Raw genomic sequence first — 7,887 nt, forward strand, 5'->3', positions numbered from 1 at the left:
AAAGCATAAAGAAAAGATAGGGGAGATGGGAAAGCGAAAGTGAATAGTATGTGTATGTGTATGATATAATAAATAATAATATATTATATAGTTATGATAAAATAAATCAAAATAACGTATATTATTTTATATATAATTATATTATAAATATAGATTATAGATATATACAGAAACATCAATATTATTATAAGTATAGTTGTGACAAAAAAAAAATATATATATCTTACTATCTATAACAGTAAATAAATAGATGGATCACATTTGGGTTTGTAAAACAATTAAAGAATAAAACTCATGAGGATTCCGAGCCATTTAAGTTGTAAACTGGACGGGTCGGGTTGGGTGGCATGCCGGGTCAGAACAAGTTTAGGTCGACCTTAAATAGGTTATTTTGTTTCGGATCAAAAAGGGTTTAGATCAAACGAAACAGGTTACTTTAACATAGGTAAGAATAGATTCATGAATAAAAAAGAAGGATTAAGTACTTGAATTTACATATCTAACCAATTTTTGCGATGTAAACCAAATTATTTAGCATCAATTCATCAAATGTGATGATGAGCTCTTAACATTTAAAATTTAAATTGATGATGAGTTTTTTTCTTCCAAGCTTATCCATTTTTTCAAAAATTATGGCTAGGCTAGTTCATGAATTTCCCATAGTATTGGCACAAAGTTTAGACAACAAATCTAGAAACATTCATAAACTCAGTATCAGACATTGTTTATCAATATGATTTTCATCTGGGCAACAGATTTTGATTTACTTCATAAGTTTGCCAAGAATCTTTTCACAAAATCGAACCTGGAAGCAATAGACGCAGAATCAGACTTGGCCAGTAGCAGATGTGCTCAATGATTGTTATGTCATAAATATTGTTAATTTATGCTTGTTTATTACTTAAATATTAACGAAGTATGTCATGCATGTACTCCATCATATTGTTGCGCGATTTTCAAGTCTTTGTCCGTCGTTAATCACGACACGAGGCCATGGGGCGTCCACATCATAGCTTTGATAGGTCGTTTCACATTCAAATTCTAATATTATATTATGCAGAATCAAACAAGCGCACATTACATGCCTTATTTTTTCTTTTGCCTACATTTGAGCCGGGTTTAAATGGTAGCACAACGCTTCTTCAAAACTCCAAATGTCCGCTCAATATCTTTTTCTCACAGACTCTTGTGCTTTTTTAATAGTTTTCTTTTATCACCATGTAGGTAAGAAACACTTTAAATATCATAACCCACTTTAGACAAATACCATCCACATCATAATACCATACTTGTCCTCTTGATCATTCACATAAAATGTATATGCCTCGCATCCCTAACCACGTCGGGTTGTAGCGGTTTTCGTGCGATGACGTGGTCTACATGATACAACCATGCCACCAGTAAGCGTTAGGCTAGGTGGTAGGGGGGGGGGGATTGCCATCTTGCCAGCACATCCGGTACCACCTTTTTTTTTTTTTTTTTTTTTGTATCTGGGAAAGTATAACTTCTAAATATGGAACTACTAATTCATGCATGTAATAAGAGCTACAAAGCGATAAGGATTATAATTACAAGCACTAGTGTATTTTGACCGCGTCTTGGGGCGATACGATACCGCGAGCACTGTATCGGTATCGCTTAGGTTTGCTATAGTACCAGTACGATACATACACTAAGTTTAGAAATCAACATGTGTTATACATCGATCCAAAAAGATAGAAGCGAACACTGGTACCAGCACTAAGTTCGGTACGATACAATGTAAGTTTATTGAAAGCAATAATGGTACCGAAACTGATGTTGTTCCTTCGTTTTTGGCATGGTTAACTACGGTAGCGGCACAATATCCATTATTATACATGAAACCATAAAAATAGATACAAATACCGTCACTGGTCTTGTTTGGTTTGGTACGGTACAGTATGATAGCGATACGGTGTCAGCTTATCGAAGACAAAAAAACAATAAAACTAAATACCTGCATCGATACAGATGTTGTTCGATCGTTTTAGCTTAGTCTGGTACGATAGCGGCACAATATCCGTTTTCAATTAAAGTAATATCACAATGTTGAAAAAGTTAAACATAGAATACATAATAAATTATCATCCATCGTCCATTTTGGTTCGATTTAATACGACAACGACACGGTATCCATTTTCAATAAAATTTATATAGCAATGTTGCAAAAAATATATATAAACATAGTTACTAAGTAAGATTTTTTTGATAAGTTAACGAATAAAACTTATTAGAAAAAATTAAAGTAAATAATGAATAAAGTTTATAAAAAATAAATACTAAAAATATAGAATAAATAAATAAATAAATGCTAAAAATAAGAAAAAGTAAAAATAATCACAGTTCATGAGGAATTTGTATTAATATGTATAAAAATTATAGAGCAACTAAAAGAATATTTAAAAGTCATAATGCGCCTCAGTTTCAAAGGAGTAAAGTGTGTGCTAGCTGCTAGTGATTTTATTAGGAAGGGGGTGATTAACTTTGTCGTGTTATAAATAATAACATATTATTCTATTTTATAACTAGCACTACTAGAAAAGTGGCTACTTTGTGACAGCCAAATTTGTAGCAAATTTGTAGAAAATTGGTCTTACCTACAGATTTGCTACAAAAATATTCGTGCAAAATATGCTTGTCGAAAATCAGGTTAGCTACAAAATTCTGACAAAATTTCTCACAAATTTTCGACAAAAATTTATCGTCACAAGCATTGCCACAAAATACCTACAAACCGGTTTCTTATGTTTTTCCTACAATTCTTCCACAATTATGCCTATTTTTGTATTTTATTTTATGATATTTTACTATTAAAATTAATAACACTAATGTGAAAAATTATCCATAATTATTACTAATTATTTTTATTTTACTACAAAATTCGTACAAAAATATAAAACTTTCTCTTAACAGTTTGTTACAAATTTCCTACAAATAAAAAATATATTTTTTAATTTTGCGACAAATTTCCTACAACTTAAAAAATGTTTTTTTTTAAGTTTTGTGACAAAATTTCTACAAACAAAAAAAACCCAAATTTAAAGGTTACGACAAAATTCCTACAAATAAAAAAAATCAAAGTTTAAAGGTTACGACAAAATTCCTACAAACAAAAAAAACAAAATTTAAATGTTACGACAAAATTCCTACAAACCAAAAAAACAAAATTTAAAGGTTACGACAAAATTCCTACAAACCCAGGAAAAAATCTTGCAGTTGTTTGCTACAAATTTCCTACAACCCAGGAAAAAATCCTGCAGCTGTTTGCTACAAATTTCCTACAAACCCAGGAAAAAATCCTGCTGTTGTTTGCTACAAATTTCCTACAACCCAGGAAAAAATCCTGCAACTGTTTGCTACAAATTTCCTACAAGCTGTTTGCTACAGATTTGTGACAAACTTTAACAAATTAAAGAAATTAAATAAAACCATTTTTATGCAAAAAATGCACCAAAAATAATTGCAGCAAAATTCTAAAACATTCTAAAAAATATTAAAACAACATTTCGAAACATTCCAAAAATTTTAAAACATTCCAGAACGCACAAATAATCCTAATTAAAAGCATTCAAAACTAATCCGATCTTTAACATTCTAATACTTAACAGGACGAGAGCTTTTACTTATTTCTGATGTTTTTGAGCTTTTCTTCCATAGCTTTTTGCCATGCCGCTTGGTCGGCCCGCTCTTTTTCGCGCTCTTCTTGAAATTGTTCGAAACGGGATTCTATTTTTTGTCGGGCCTCGCGTTATTTTTCTAATTCCGCCTGAACTTTTTGAAGCTGAAAGTTGTATAAAAAGATATAATTAATACGTATTAACAAAAACATATGGTCAAAATTCACATATCATTTAACAATACGATATTCAAATATCGTATTATTGTTTATAAATGATTCTTTCTGATGCAAGCTCTAGAGGAGAGGGAGAACACAAAATCATGTCGTTTATACGACGTCAACGCACTTGCAACGGATATGATCCGAATACGAGACATGTCTTGTATGGTCTGGTAGGCGAAACCACAACTTATTACTACTCAGTTTATATGTTATCCCAATTTGACTGTCTTGAATGCGTTTTAGTTTTACATGACAAATGTGTTGAAAGGGTAACACTATTTTTACTTGGTGAACTTAAAGGAAAACAGTTAAGATTTCGCTCTGGACGTGTTCAAACGCATACAACTTACCTTCTTAAGTCTTCTAACATGTCGCGACAAGTAAAATAAGTGCAATTAATTGCGCCTATCATTTCCCGATTATTTATATTGTTCTAGATTGGTTAAAACAACGTATTGTGTTTAATTAAGGTCGAAGCAACCAAACTCACTTTAATGACTTAGAGTGTGTTCTAACCTTATATTATACATGTCATTAGAATGTTCTTGTTGAACCTACTAAACCTACTGCTGCTACACCAAAAAGTGTAAAGCCAAGGTGTGAAACTTAAGAGGCTGATTTTAGAAGCAACTTTTTCTTTCTGTGTTACATAGTAAAAATCATATACAGTAAAAATGATTTCCTATATATGCTTTACATGGTTTGATTCGAGCCGAGGATTGAATGCCTTAGATCAAACCTATTATCATCTAGTGAATAACTCTATTTCCTACTTATTTACATCTATTTCAGCAAACTCATTCTTCCCAATATCTTAAATTTTTTTACGCTATCAAATAACAAGAATAAATAACGGTACCTCCTGCGAGTGTCGGGCATCATCATTAGACTCACAAATTCTAGATGATATTTTCCCGGTCACCAAAAAATCAGGATCAGAAGATCCTATGCCAAACGTCTTGCGACCCTTACATTCAGGATGTAGACTCTTCCACAAATCTAAATCATCGCATTCTATGTCCCCATACAAATCTTGAAGTTGTTGCGCGTATGCGACCTAAAATTTTATCAAATGAATGTCTTCAACTCATAAAAGTGTCAGAATAATTATAAATAAATGATAAAAGAGAGCTTACATATGAACGTCTTGCACGCTCGGTAACAAACTTTAACCGATCATAATCTTTTTCAGTTATCTCCCCATCTTTTTGCATTCCTTAGTGGCATGGGTCTGTAAGAACACTTTCAGATATCCAACTGATTTACCCTTTTCTTTATCCTACATAAAAACGAGTAATGTAACTTGTAAGTGTTAAATGTAAATGTAGTTAATAAAAATCAAAACTATGATTAGCTGACCATGTTGACACGGTGTTGATCAAATCGTATTGACCCGCCTGTATGAAGGCATAAGTCATTTTTGCGGTTTGTTCTCCCGGCTTCCGACTTTTTTTTGCCATTTTTCAGTGTTCCAGTGCTGTAATAATTAAAATTAGGGGTGAGCATGGTACAATAACTCGATCTCACCTGGTGATAAACCGAACCGACTTGATACCCGCAATTTGGTAATAAACCATAACCAAGGACCAACCCTAATAGGAAGCATATATATATATACACACACACACACTTTGTAGTAAATAGTTATTTTTTTGTGCAAGGGCAATATCGTCAAATAACGTAAATACGGGTTATAGAAATCCGCCCGTAGTTTAGGCAAGTGGATTTTGTTTTCCAAACGCCTAGATGATTTACAAGTCGTGATTGCCGAATTGGATGAACAAATAGCAGAGCGATCAAGCAGTTATTATAATTAAAAACTACTCTACTAGTGTAACCTTTTAAGGCCACTTGCCCAACAAAAGTTGTGATTTACATGATCCTGTTGGTTGGCAAGGTACTGTCATGGTCCCATGAGTTTTCGGTAACGGGTTTTCATGGTTATCAATTTAAAAGCATTCACTTCATTTATTGTGGTTTTGTTGTATTTTCAGAAAGAAAATGTTGATTCTAAGTATTCACTTTTCTTTGAAATGTTACAAAGATAATTTGTGAAAGCAGTTGATTCTAAGTATTGTACTTTTCTTTTGTTGTATTTTCAGTTAATACATATATTCAATCTATATCTTCAGCTTTTTTCTAAAAAATCATTTTTCTCCATATATTTAGTCCTTTAGTTTCTTCATTATTTGTCTAAAATAATGTTCTTTTTCACTCCCATCAGATCTACAGTTGGAAAATTTGGGAAAATCATGCCAAGTCCCTGGCTCACCCTAGACCACAAGGTGAACTATTTTCTTTTAGGTTATTTCAACTGCAAATGCTCAGGTTGTCGTTTTAAGTTTTAACTTGGCAAATGGATTTTAGTAGTCCAAATTATGACCGGTGACACCCGTAATTTTTGTTAACCATCGATGTCAATAGCGTCCGTAGCGAGCGCTATAGCGCGCTACGTAGCGAAGTGGATTAATGGCTCTCTATAGGATTTAGCAACAGATGGCGAGATTTTTGTAATTTTTTTCTTTTTTTTTTTTTTGATAAAATATACATATAATGGCTCTCTATAGGAGTATCGCTAAACATGAAATAGCGCCCGCTATTTCATCGCTATCGGTACATAGCATATAGGTAGTTTGTCGCTATCGTCTGCTATTCGCTATTGACAACCATACTTGAAACAGTTCTTGTAACGGGTCAAAATGGTTATAGATCAAAAGGGCCAGTAGTAGAAACAGGTGGGCTGGGTGGTTGACCAAAAGCACATTCTGGCCACTTATTTAAATAACAAAAGTGATTTAGTAGGTGTGATGCATTTGAAAAATGCTTTGAACAGTTTTCGATTTGTTTCCCTTTAAGGTTCCCTTTCTAAATCCATTTACCCGTCAATACAAATAACCAAAATCAACCCATATCGGTTGGGTAACGGCCTAACGGGTCAAAATGGAGTTGGTTTAATACTGGTAAGTTTTTATACGAGTCAATATGGGTCAGCCTTTGTTTACAAAAATATGTCCTTTTTTTAATTTCTTAATGATCTTCCGAGGTTTTATGATTAACAATATACCTAGGTGAATTTTGTACAGGGCCGATAACCGATAGTGACATCAGTTCTCATAACCCCTACAAACCCATTTTTTCATTACCACTTTTGCAACAAAAAACCCCCCCAGGTCAAGGCCAACCTCCCTCACTCTCAGCTGTCTACCAAAAAACACTAGGTTATTGAGAATGCAGCAAGGAATTTGGAATCGAACCTCAGTTAAGGTGTCTAAGAGGGTTTATTCAACTACAAACATCAGCTATGTCTACCAAAATTCATAATCCCAAATTCATAAAAATTATACAAGTTAAAGATCGACAGTAAACTTACCAGTTTCAGAGTTTGGAGCGCCGCCGGAATCCGCCGTCTGGAACGCAGCAGCCGACTGGAACGCAGCCCGCCGTCCGGAATCGTGGTCGCCTACTCCTCTGCTGGTTGTTCGATTTCTTTTGGTTAGATTTTAGGGCTGGAATTTGGTGAGAAGCGGGAAAAAGAAGCGACGTATAAGCGGGAACATTATCTGTGGGCTTAAAAAGTGGGTCCTTATCCAAGATAAAGGATGGGTGATCCAATGGTCATTGGGGATCAACAATGAAAATTTATGTCATTATTATTTATTTATAATCTTTTAATTAAATAATAATATTCCATGAAAACAGTTTTCTCTCTCTCTACGTTATTTTATTAGTAAACTAGCTTAAGACCCCGTGTGTTACACGGGTGGCCTAAAAAATATATTATTTAACGGTGTTTTCATAAATCTTTTAATGAAAGATTTGTTTCAGTATTAGTACTAAAGTAAATATAAAATTACACTTAATTAAAATAAATGAACATGAAATGTGACTTGGACGTAATAGAACTGGCTTGATTTTTGGTGATTAATGCACTTTGGTCGTTTTTTCACGTGATACTCAATGTGACTTAGACATTATAGCTTCGGCTCATCGGGTTTGTTTCTTTTTTTGACCCATTACATGACCAA

At 33.4% G+C, this 7,887-nt stretch overlaps 1 long non-coding RNA gene across 1 annotated transcript; it reads right to left on the reverse strand.

Moving 5' to 3' along the window:
• Positions 1-3,514: 3,514 nt before the first annotated feature.
• On the reverse strand, positions 3,515-7,417 carry LOC110887453. Its single transcript, XR_002563321.2, has 5 exons — positions 7,233-7,417; positions 5,222-5,339; positions 4,999-5,141; positions 4,722-4,919; positions 3,515-3,802 (listed from the first exon to the last, which is right to left on the reverse strand). It is a non-coding gene; the product is annotated as an uncharacterized LOC110887453 (long non-coding RNA).
• Positions 7,418-7,887: the final 470 nt, after the last annotated feature.

This window comes from Helianthus annuus, chromosome 7, assembly GCF_002127325.2.
Source record: "Helianthus annuus cultivar XRQ/B chromosome 7, HanXRQr2.0-SUNRISE, whole genome shotgun sequence".
NCBI lineage: Eukaryota > Viridiplantae > Streptophyta > Magnoliopsida > Asterales > Asteraceae > Helianthus > Helianthus annuus.